General features: G+C 36.2%; 1 long non-coding RNA gene across 1 annotated transcript in view; it reads left to right on the forward strand.

The window, feature by feature from the left end:
- Positions 1 to 10,014, forward strand: part of LOC136854962 (uncharacterized) — a 190,236-nt gene extending 180,222 nt beyond the window's left edge. Inside the window, exon 4 of the long non-coding RNA XR_010857842.1 lies at positions 8,244 to 10,014. This is a non-coding gene — a long non-coding RNA (uncharacterized lncRNA). The remainder of the gene's footprint in view (positions 1 to 8,243) is intronic.
- The last annotated feature ends 2,493 nt before the right edge of the window (positions 10,015 to 12,507 follow it).

Raw genomic sequence — 12,507 nt, forward strand, 5'->3', positions numbered from 1 at the left:
CCTTTTTAGCTGCCTCTAAGTAAATATTACTTTTTATGACCCGTGGACCGTGAATATATATATATATATTTTTTTTTGCTCCAAAACGTTCCGCCCCACCCCCAACCTCAATTAGCGGGGTTTTAACATCCCCGGAGGCGATTAAACATAATTATTTAACTTCTCTCTCTCTCTCTCTCTCTCTCTCTCTCTCTCTCTCTCTCTCTCTCTCTCCTTCCAGGAAACATCACGGCGTTACACTTCCTAGTATTTTAATTCCGGCTTCTTTTCTTCCTCCTGTGTACATGCAAATGGTTATTTGTCATTTTTCCTCCTCCTTCCTCCTTCTATTCTCGCGTGCGTTTGTCATGTTTCCAGAAAATCTCGTTTCATGCTATTTTTCGCTCTCCTTTTGTGTTTTCTCCTCTCTCTCTCTCTCTTCCTCCGTTCTCGAGTGCTTGCATACGACTGTGTGTCTGCTTGTGCAATCTCGAGCAGTTTTTCAATACCATCCAAAGGGTAAATCTGGAATCCGGCAAAATGTGTGGTTAATTTTCAAAGGGTAAATCTGGAGTCCGGCAAAATGTGTGGTTAATTTTCAACCGCCCTGATAGCGAACGTTTTCAAAGTTCTTCGGCTTATTTCGTTAATAGCGTGAACGTTAATGAGAAATGATGTTACATTTGGAGATAAAATCAAGATGATTTAATTTTACATCAGATTTAAGCCAACAAAATCAGAATTAGCGTTCGGAAACCGTAAGCTTTCGCTCAGGCTGAAGCGATGCGTGTCGCCACCTTCCGTTATAAAGTTCTTTTCGTATGAACTGATTTGAATACATAGAATTTAGGCCGAAGGCCAATCGCTGGGATCTCTGAGGTCATTCAGCGCTGAAACGGAAGTTGGGAGTAAAAAGTTAGGAGAGGGTTGAGGGAAGTAAGATGGAAGAGAGAGACCATGAAAGGAGGTACAGTAAAAGGAACGTTTGTGAAACTCTCCAGTTATACAGTCACTTGTTGGTAGTAACGAGGTCCACCTTCAGTCAGATTTCCAGAATAACCCACGCTTAACTTATTATTATTATTATTATTATTATTATTATTATTATTATTATTATAATTTATGGTATATATGTGTGTGTGTGTGTGTGTGTTTACGGGCAGAGTTTCTCTCTTTCACAATATTTTTTTGTAGGAGATCGCCTTTATGGCACGGTTTTCTTTGATGCATCAAAGAAGCCAATGTCACAAAGGCGACCTGACTACAACAATATAATAATGTATATATATATATATATATATATATATATATATATATATATATATATATATATATATATTATGTGTATATATATATATATATATATATATATATATATATATATATATATATATATATATATATATATAGTGGCTTATGGTCTGTCCTGGGTGAATCTTAATGGGTGAATTGGAAGATTTCAAGCCAGAATCATTATGGTTTTTGAGTGAATTCTAATGGAATATTAAGTGTAACAAATTAGCAACAGAGCTTCAGGTTAGATAGTGTAAAAAAGTTAAGTACACCTTATTTTAACCAGACTACTGAGCTGATTAACAGCTCTCCTAGTAGCATGTGCAAGTTAAGGCCTAACGTATGATTCCATAATGACAACAATTCGATTTAGAATAGGCCTACTGAAATATGGCTTGGTAATGGAAACCGCATGGAGCTAAATGCGTGACGGAATTCCAATGAAGTTACATAAAAACTAAGAGGTAATGGACACGTCCATTTGGTGGATAATCTGGGACATGAATAAGTGACGATGCCATCAAAATCTTAACCTGAAGTTAAAAGGCAATTAATAGACACCCCTGTGGTTGAATGATAATGGATGCAGGCGAGTAATAACGGAACATGTTAAATTCATTTTGCATTCACGAAGTATGAACACCAGTTTGGGATGTTGTAGTTGCTGAACACGTATTAGTCCCGTTGGATCACAATAAAGTTATGGATTCAATCAGTAAAATCCACAGTTGATTGGAATTGGTGCAAATTGATGGGAGGTACTTTGGCTTGTTATCTTCGCGTCATCTACTCCCAGGTGCTAGTACTAGTACTAGTACTAGTATTTGCCATACGGTGTTTAGTACTAGTACTAGTTAAGTATACCTTAGTTTTACCAGACCGCTGAGCTGATTAACAGCTCTCCTAGGGCTGGCCCGAAGGATTAGACTTATTTTACGTGGCTAAGAACCAATTGGTTACTTAGCAACGGGACCTACAACTTATTGTGGAATCCAAACCACATTATAGCGAGAAATGAATTTCTATACTAGTACTAAACACCGTATGGCAAATGTAAAGTGGACGGCTTCACGAAGACATCTTTCTTTTGTTTATATTATTCGTCGACCACACAATATAGAAATGGGTGTACCTAATACTTTGATCCCAGAGGGGTTAGTACTAAACGCGGCGTCCCCAAGGAGCTTCCGCCACGCTTAGTACTAGCACCTCGGAGTAAGCGACGCGTACTTATTTATTTCAATATGCAATCAATAGACCCCATATGAAAACGATGTGTGTTAACCGAGTGAGTAAGTCACTAATGATTCTCGTTACAATATTCATGCTGAATAAATGACGCGAAAAAGTTCATTATTTAATTAGTAAGCCCTGTGGGTAAGTAGTAATGTTGCATAGTAATGTTAATAGGTTATCTATAAGTCCCATGGCTGAATGAATAAGTTATGCACATAAATTAATGAGTTGACAGTAATTCTAGTCGTTGAGTAGTGAAAATGTTACCTGTTGATCTCATGAACAAAAGGCTTCCTGTGACATGTTAAAAATTCTGAGGTTGGTTAAGTATATAATTTTATATATAAGTAATGGAATTCTGGCCTATTCATTTTTTTAGGTTCTGAGGTAATCAAAATTCCTGTTCATGGTGAATAATTTGTAATTATGATTTTAGTGAATTTTTATCTCTGAATAGAAATTCTAACCTATTCTTTTTTTCTAGATTCTGATGTAATCAAAATTCCTATTCGTGGTGAATAATTTATGATTATGAAATAGCGATTTTTATCTCTGAATTGGAATTGTGACCTATTCATTTTTTTAGATTCTGAGGTAATCAAAATTCCTGTTCATGGTGAATAATTTGTAATTATGATTTTAGTGAATTTTTATCTCTGAATTGGAATTCTGACCTATTCATTTTTTTTTTTAGATTCTGAGGTAATCAAAATTCCTATTCATGGTGAATAATTCTGTAATTATGATTTTAGCGAATTTTTATCTCTGAATTTTCCACATAGAAGAGAAAAGATCAGCCTGAGTTGATATGTGGTGCAATCTCCAGATTTTTCCTACTGTATTTTCAACAAAACCAAAACAGGATTCCTACAGTCTAACAACTTCATTTATGTAGAAATATATGATCCTATAAATATTCATGTGCAAATCCCATTTAGCGTCATGAAAATGCAATTCTTCATTTGAATAACTATTCATCTTTCATGAGACAGAATTTACGTGTTACCATTTTTGGCATTAACGCTTTCTGCATATAATATAAGAGGTAAATGTACTTTCCACTTATGTAATGGACGTGTGAGCTTAATGAATATTCAGTAGTTTAGTCATATATGCGTATTAAAAGCTCGACACTTTGACGAGAACACTTCGCAAATTTTTCGGCCATTGAGGAGACCTGCCACATAAAGGTGTTGCTGTGTGAGAATTATATGTTTTTCAAGGGTAAAAAAAGGTCCCAGGTGAATTCCTAACACTAAGTCTAGATTACAAGTCCCCCATAGAATTGGAACAAAAAAGTAACCTGGTTTTCTTTATACAGAAAATTCAGTTTGGCCAAAAGTTAGCCAAATTTCCTTTGATTTATAAACGAAAAAGACATGGACTATATATTTTATCACAGATCTATATTGAAGAATTGTTAACTGTTGTTTTAAAGGTAGAGTATCGTTGACAAATGGAAATTTTTAAAAGAAAACCATGCTGTTGATGAGACGCAAAGGTTATTAAAACTAAGTATAGATGGCGCCATCTGTCTCGCAAGGACGCTAAAGCTAAGATTTCAAGGACTCCCTGATTTCCGCGTCCGTATTTCTTTGGCTTCTTCGAAAACTTCGGTTCGTAACCCTGGATGAAGGAAGTATATGTGAAGGTTGGTGAAATTTTGAGGTTCTTGTGGAGTTTCTAGATTTTCATTATTGGTGATTAGTGATGGATAAGCTTAAGTTTGGCACTTCAAGCCGGGAATCACTGAAGAGCTGTATAAAGCTGAAACTTTTTCAATCAAGTGAAAAGTGTTTAGTATGAAAGTGACCATAGTATACGGCTTGTCAAGAGTAAGGATTTTTATTGGAGTGGAGGGCCACTTCTAGAAAGTGTGGTTTGAAAACCAAAGGTGGGGCTCTCTCAGGAATGTGTAGAACAGTCAGCCATCCCAAGTCAGTAGCCCAGCCGCAAATTTCTCATCCGTAGTAATTTAACGGAAATAATGTCGGAAACGCTTATCAAGTGATGCTTCCCCATTAATATTTAGTGATGACATCAAAGGTTTGTTGTAGCCGTAGTTTAAATCCTATTTGAATCAGGTGTCTTAATGTTATTGCACTTGCCGGACGGGATATGAACCGTTCCAAACAGGCGTCCCCGTGCTCTGTCTTGTGAAGATCGCGAATGGAAACCTTTAGTTGGATGGACTTCAGGGGTTAATTTCAGGTTACATTCGTGCGACAAAAACTGAAGATAAATCCATAATTAGCAACCAAAACCCTGTAGAAAGAGTCAGGTTAGAAGGAAATCGCCGCCCGGATCCAGTACTTAGATCTACCAAGCATTTTATTAGTGGTTTTTGGAGTTCAATCCAGTTATGTTCTGAACTGTTTTATAATGCTAGTGCTAGTGTTTTGGTATTATTATTACAGTTTCGGTCAAATTCGGATATCTAATATTTTTTTACTTGCTATCAATATTTTGTCATGATTCATACGAAATACTTAACTCGCATCTTCCGCAAATTTTACGGACATTTTGCCGATGAATATTGTTTTGTTGTTATCGCAAGGATGCGTTTATGGCCATGTCAGTTTTTCTGCTGAAATTTTTGTTTTTTGTCAATGTATTGTGGGTAAAATGCCTAAGTCTTTTGTTTTTCGTTATGAATTATAAGTACGGTACAAATGCTGAAACCTGATTGGTTGCTTTGTTTCAAGAATATCCAATTAACTATTTTTTTGGAAAAGCTTTCTACAAAAGTTGTTCTCAGTTGACTGCCAGGATTCCGGTGCACGTCTGCAGGGTGTGTTCTTACTTTGAGGCTATTGGTCGTTTCCATGGACATTACAATGGAACTCCACAGGGTTGTGAATACCTTTCTTCGTGAACATTTAGTACTACCATCTATTTAAGGTAAGGAAGTGGTTATAAAGTAACATTGCAGTTTCGGCAGTGAATTTCACCGAAACTAATAGACGTTAGGGGTAAAATTTCGTTCAGTAACCCCTGTTGCAAGCGCGCAGCGCAATATTCTTGCCAGAACATACGAGCTTGCAACAATCATTTAAAATGCATAAGCCGCCAGAGATTGCACCACCCGAAACTGAGAGCGGTACTATGGCGGCCATGTATCTCAAAAAATCTAATCATTTGCGGAAGAAATAAAGGTCAGATTCGTTGAAAGTACAACTATTTAAGCTAGGAAAATGTAATTTTATATTGGAAATGTGAATTTGACTGAAACAAATTTTAAGTGTTTTTAACATTTTTACTAGTGTTAAATTCTTTAAGCCTTCCTTTGTAAATTTAGCTATTTCCTTTAACTTCGCATTTTATTGCCATACATTTTCCGATTTTGTCTTAAAAATGGTAGGTTGAAATGTGTCTGGAAATTCATCATATTAATTTGGTTAGTAAGTTTTTTGATTTTCGTTTATATTTTGAAGTTTATATTAGTGGGAAGTAATTGTTCTAGATTTTGGAGCTTCTTTATGTATCACTGATCATGATCATGATCAGTGCTGTTAATGTTCCTTCATCAAAGATTTTAGGGTGTTTTAAACCAGTATAGTTTCACAACCAGTATATTATAGGTTCAGAAATCAGTGATCATTTTAAGCTTGACGTAATACGCGTTTCAAAGTTTCCATGGCGTAGTTCCCATAAAGCCTGTTTAGTGGTTGTGTGATTAAGCAATGTCATATTAATTTCATAGCGCAATGTCCATTATCTTATATGAAGTTGACTGTGAGCTTAATTACAAAGTCGACGGCAATCTTAGATAATTAATGTTGACTTCATATAATTAAGAAGCTAAACTCTGTGAAATGTAACATTTACTAAAAAACTTCAGTAAGACGCTGTGGTGGGAAGTACAGACATGCTCATATGGAAGCAACTGCACTTAAACTTGAGAAAATGGTTAGGTTAGGTTGTTAGGTTAGGAGGGGATCCGAATGTTCCTTTATCTAACGAAAATTAATGACTTTAGGTACGCACTGGAGAATAGCGGAAAACTTAAACTTGAGTTTTCATAAATGAAAAGTAGTTGATTTTAGCAGTCCATTAGAATCAAATCTCAACTGTGATTTAACCATTTTTTGTGCCGGTTTCAAGCGACTTGTATTTATGAAAATTGTAGCCACACACTTAAGTCAAATAGTATGTTTTTAGGTTTAACACGCACGATACTTAAATGTTAAAACCTTTTTGATCATGTATTTTCAAGTCATTGCATTCCAGTGAGCTATTTTAAAGTTGCTCAATGCTAGTCATTAAAATTTGAAAGTGTTGTTGTGTAAGTCTAGTTAATAAGTTAGTGGCTTGCAGCTCATTCCAGTGGACTCAATTTTGCTATATTTTTTTTAGTCTAGTCCCGTTTTGTCTGTTGAAATAGCCTTTATCGTTGAGTTTTATAACTCCATCAATTGAAATTTTATATTCTGTAATGCTGAAAGAGAAATGGTCAATTTCGGTGAGATATACTAGCCAGGCAAGCAATATAATATAATAAAACTTTTGTAAAGATCTACCATCGAATGTTTATAACCCGAAAATCAAGTCGTTTGAACAGTAGGAGTTGGTTGAAAATAGGTTTTTACTGTAATAGAACCCTGTAATGGCTCAGAAAAAGGCCAAGCACTGGGTCCATCTATGAAGGTCATTACATTTTACTTTAATTTTGGTACTTTTATGCATGCGGAGCTGAAAGAGAAATTGACAGATTATGAATCAAGTTAGTTGAGGTTGGAAAGAAACTTAAGCGCCGAGGTGCATTCCGTGACTCATAGCTATTGATAAATGCATTTGCTTTTGTAATTAAAGTAAAGCCATGTAAGCGCTTTAAAATTTTCATTAGCAGTAATCAGTTTTGGCGTAAATTGTACGAAACTAAGACGCTTCAATATTTTAACGAACATAACGTTATGGGGAGGAAGAGGGGATTCATACTCTTGTAAAGTGAAAGTGTTAGCGGACTTTCCATGGCTCTCAGTAATGAAATTGTGATTAATATGGAAGATCTCCTAATCCACGGAAGGTGGTCGCGGTGTTATTAATGTTGAAATTGTCATCACTGGTGACCTTTTAAAATCACAAGTAAATTCGTGTTTCATTACATGATCAATAACGTGGTGTTTATTGCTTCGTCTTGAGTGTAGAGAGTTTTACTGTAATGTTTAGTCACTAGAAAATGAACTGTTGCAAAAGTATTTTCGAAAGGAATAGTTTTATCAGCTCTCGGAAGGTTTTTAGGTTTTGAAATAGAGGCCTTAAATTTCCAGAAGAATATACAATGAAAATGGAAATTAATATAGCCCCATTTGCTGAATAACTATGAAAACTTCTCCTTGAAAATGGCTTAAAGAAAATACCTGTTTAACCCGAAGAAATTTTAGGGGACAATATTTCGGCCACTATGTAGGTGTGACTCATATCTGACGGCAGATTCTGTCTTAAATCAAATTTATTTATCCAGAAGTTTTGCCGTTTTAGCTGCAATTACAACTTAAGAAGTTGTCAGTAAATTTATGATCAGTAACTTTATAATCAGTAAATTTATAATCAGTAAATTTATAATCAGTAAATTTATAATCAGTAAATTTATAATCAAAGGAAGATGATCTAACATAACTACGTAACTTAAGAAGCCACTGTTACACCATGTGAGCCGGTAGCAAAGTAACCCTATCCAGTATGAAATATTTTCCAAATTTCCATGGTAGGTAATTTTTTTTTTTTTTTTACAGAACTGGTCATGCGTTCTGGAGGACACAACGTTTCCCATGGATTCAGAAGGAACTGTTGCATCGACGACGTTCTCCTTTAAACCAGTTAAGAATGGAATGCAGAATTTAGGCCATTGTCCAAACACTGGGACGTATGAGGTCATTCAGCGCTGAGAGGGAAATCGACAGTAAGGTGGTTTGAAAGGTGTAGCAGGAGGAAAACCTCAAAGCAGTTGCACTATGAAACAATAGCAAGGAGAGGGAAAGTCAGATGGAAAAAGAATATGAATGGAGGTACAGTAAAATGAAAGAGGTTGCAGCTAGGGGTCGAAAGGATGCTGCAAAGGACCTGAAGTAATGCCTACAGCTTAAACCAGTTAAGTATATATTTCATGTTCAATGTATTAAATGTTGGGGGCAGCACAGGTTTGATTGCAATGAGAATAGCAATTTCTTTTATATGCCGATAGTTAGGTATCGAACAATTTAGTGAACAGTTTTCATTTCTAGAAGTTTTATATTTTGTCTAGTAAGATTCAGTATCTTTATGATTACTAGAACTTGGGGTTATTTTTAGATTTCATATTCCCGGTGTGAATATTAACAGGGAAGTGTTAATCTTGGTCCTTGAATTTAACACTCGAGACGTTATAGAGATCTACATATAGACAGAAATAAGCAGTACCTATGAGAATTTTGCAATTTGAAGGACTCTTAGAAAATGAGTGGTAATGAATGTACTAAGATTGTGAAAGGTTCTCTCAGGGGCCTTCAATGTGTAACTTGCTACATGTGAATTTAGCTGAATTAGAAGTCATTAACAAGTAACCTATTTAACCGAGTTTATACAAATTACATTATAGGTTTATACAAATTATAGGTTTTTTCCCAGCTGCAAGGAAAGTAGAGATCTTATTCAATGCAGTTTGTGTAGGAATATTTTGGTACATTTGCCTCTCCATGGAGAGGAGTAGTATCTTTAATGCATTTGGGTTTATAGGTTTACCTTGTCTCAAGGTTTCTGCTCTGAAGAATACCGTTTAATGCTAGTTTTATTTTCAGATAAATGTGGGCTTGATAGTGGATAAAAGTACAGCCAGTAGTATTTTCAAGACAAAGCCTTGCAGCATGCATGGAACCAGAACCACTTGTTGCAAAGAGGAAGATAAGAGAAGCAGCAGGCATAGAACCAGAACGTCACCAGAAGGGAAGTCGCTAGTGCTTCTAGAACCACACGCAGCACGCATTAATTAGAACCAGCACGTCGTGTAAAACCAGAACCATGCGCAGCTCGCAAAGATTTACAGCCACTTGCAGCTCTCATAGTACCAGACTCACTACCGAGAAAGACGTCTAGCAGGCGTTTTAACAGAACAAGCAGCAAAAGAGTAGAAGGCACGATTAGAACCAGAACCGAAGCTGCTTGCTGCTGACAGGAAAACTAGACATGCAGCAAGCAGAGACCAAGAACAAGCAGCGAAGAGTGAAGTCAGCAGCACTCCTAGACTCACACCACCTCACAAGTAGCATGGGTAGAACGAGTGTCCTCGCACGCTGTAGCAAACCTGAACCATATGCAGCCCGCATAGAACCAGCCGTGGAATCAGCAGCAGCTAAAGGAGACTAGTTGCAAAGCTGCTTGCCGCTGACAGGCAAATTAGATGCACGCAAGCGCACAGCACGAATAGGCACCCCTACAGAGCTGTTCCACATGCAGGCAACTCGACCTGCTTCCTGGCTAATGATGCCGTTTATACAAGATAGTCTGTTTACAGTGTGTAACAAGGTTTCAAGAGGGATAAATAAACCAAAGTTCTTAAATTTTTTACTTTTATTTCACTTTAAGCATTCTTTGAGTATACTGTACATTCATAAATGACTATTTTCAGACTTTCATGCTTCCAGAATGAAAATAAACTAGTTGGATTCTACTTCAAAGATATATCTACCGGCAGTGCATCTTCACACCTTTAGCTGTATCCGTGTGTAAAATGGTCCCTCCCATCGGGTGGGAGACAACCTTGTCTCCCACCCTTTGGGAGGGACCTTTTTATACACATGGACACAGCTGAAGGTGCGAAGATATACTGCCGCTAGACTGCGTCCCTCGAAGCAAGTTAATTTCTTCCTCGGTAGTTCATAACTTAGTTCTCAGACGTTCCTAAGTCTTACCCCCTCATCTCTTGTTCTCAGACGTTTCAATTACCTGGAAAAAAAATGAAGGGCTGAAAAGTAGCTGCTTCAGTATGGTAGATTTTACAAGCTAAAAAAATTAGTCTTTGTTCCTAAGGAACAGTCTTGTTATTTTGAACTTAAACGTTGACTTTATCTGAGCTTTAAAAAGAATTTTCCTTGAAAATCTTTAGAAAGTCATTCACTGGATGTGACGACACCTACCCTGGAAAAAAAAAACTCATAACTATGTATTGAATACGTTAGCTCTGATGACTCCATATATTGCCCTCAATTGCTAATTCGTTCCTTATCAGTATGCCACGTACTAAGAATTAATCTAATTTGAGTGTTGAATCATACTCATTATCTAAAGCATTAAAAACAGCAGGTATAACAAAACGTTCAAGCTGAAACACCTCTCTTAAGACTCGACATGACTGTTGTACACACCATGGCTACTTCTGGAGAAACTACAAATCCTACAAAGTATAGTGGTCCACCTGACTTCTGAAGAGACTACAGATCCTACGAAGTATCGTGGTCCACCTAACTTGTGTACTCATATTCCTACAGAGAATCTGTGCCTAAACCAAATGAAAGTATTTGATTCAGTTTATGACAGTTGTCATTGGTATTGCCTGGGATATGATTAGCAAACAAGAGAAAGATGCAATGTCTTCCAAAGACCTACTAAGCACCTGGTCTTGGGGATGGCTGAACAGTTTCAAAGACCACAGAATTAAGCAACTGAAACCTATTAGATACGCCTCGATATTCAAACGGCTAGTGTAGTTGTAAATTTGCATATCTAATCAACATTAATCAAACAAATAAAAGAGCTAATTGGGAAAATGACAAAACTAATACCGTGCTATTTAAAGCAGCACAAATATTAAGCTGTTTATAGTATTGCTGCTACATATGTTAGATACCCAGTTAGAATTAGTTCTCATCCAAGAGCCAAATGTGTCAACTGAAATTTCTGAAATAGGGTTTTTACACAGAAACCCTTGAGCAAGTTACCTCTAGGTCTCATTAATCAAACCTCTCTGGCTTCTCAAAAAACACATCAATAAACACCCTTTAGCAAGTTACCTCTAGGTCTCATTAATCAAACCTCTCTGGCTTCTCAAAATACATTAATAAACGTTACTTTTATAATCTACTGCTGCAACGTTGACTATCAGCCTGTGGTAAAGCCTGGCACAACGTGTTTCTTTGTAGTCTTCATCATTCCTCGTACACACACCAGCAGCTGAATTGCAGTCCATATATTTGTTTACCACAGACGTTCCCGTTATCTTTCCTGCAAAATGAAATTCTGTTAGTATAGTCAGCTGAAATTATTTTTAACAAATGGAACTACCCTGTCTAACTTCCTTGTTAACCACACTACAAAGTAACTACTGGTAGTACTAGGCAGTGTCTTCCAATGCAAAAACAGCAGAAAGTTATTAATTGACAAGTACTGCCGTATTTACTTTAATGCTAAAATTGCAGATGTACTTTGCACAATTTATGATTAGTTATGATTATTAATTAAGACTAGCTTCCCAATGCTGGAACTTCGAAAAAAACCATGCCATTTGTATTAATCAAGATTATAAAATCCTCTTTAATTTAAACTAATATATTTACTAATGATATTAAGTATGGTTGAGAAAAAATAAATGTTCTGTTTGATATCAATATTGCCGTGAGTAGACTCATTGAAATCTAACTCCTTGAAAAGAAAACTTTAAGGAAAATAGCCGGCCTTATTTATGGTCGGACATTGAAAAATTTAAAGAATTTAAAATATAAAATTACATTAGTAATGGCCAGTTGATACAATGAAAATGTGCATTATAATTTTGAAGTACAAAGAACAACAAACTACGTTAAGTTTGTAGCACGTCAATAGACTGAAGCTGGATTGGAAATTTGTAGACAACGGTGCATCACAAAGTAATAACGAAGCAGAAAAATTGACATGACAACAAACAGGCAAAGGAAACAAACTTTTGAGCAGGAGGTAAACTGTCATTCAAAATATTCTAGCTTAAACTAGCGAATTCACCAGTTTACAGGCATTGCAATTTTTCAACGAGAAATGTGAATGGGAACAATA

This window comes from Macrobrachium rosenbergii, chromosome 30, assembly GCF_040412425.1.
Source record: "Macrobrachium rosenbergii isolate ZJJX-2024 chromosome 30, ASM4041242v1, whole genome shotgun sequence".
NCBI classification, from domain to species: domain Eukaryota; kingdom Metazoa; phylum Arthropoda; class Malacostraca; order Decapoda; family Palaemonidae; genus Macrobrachium; species Macrobrachium rosenbergii.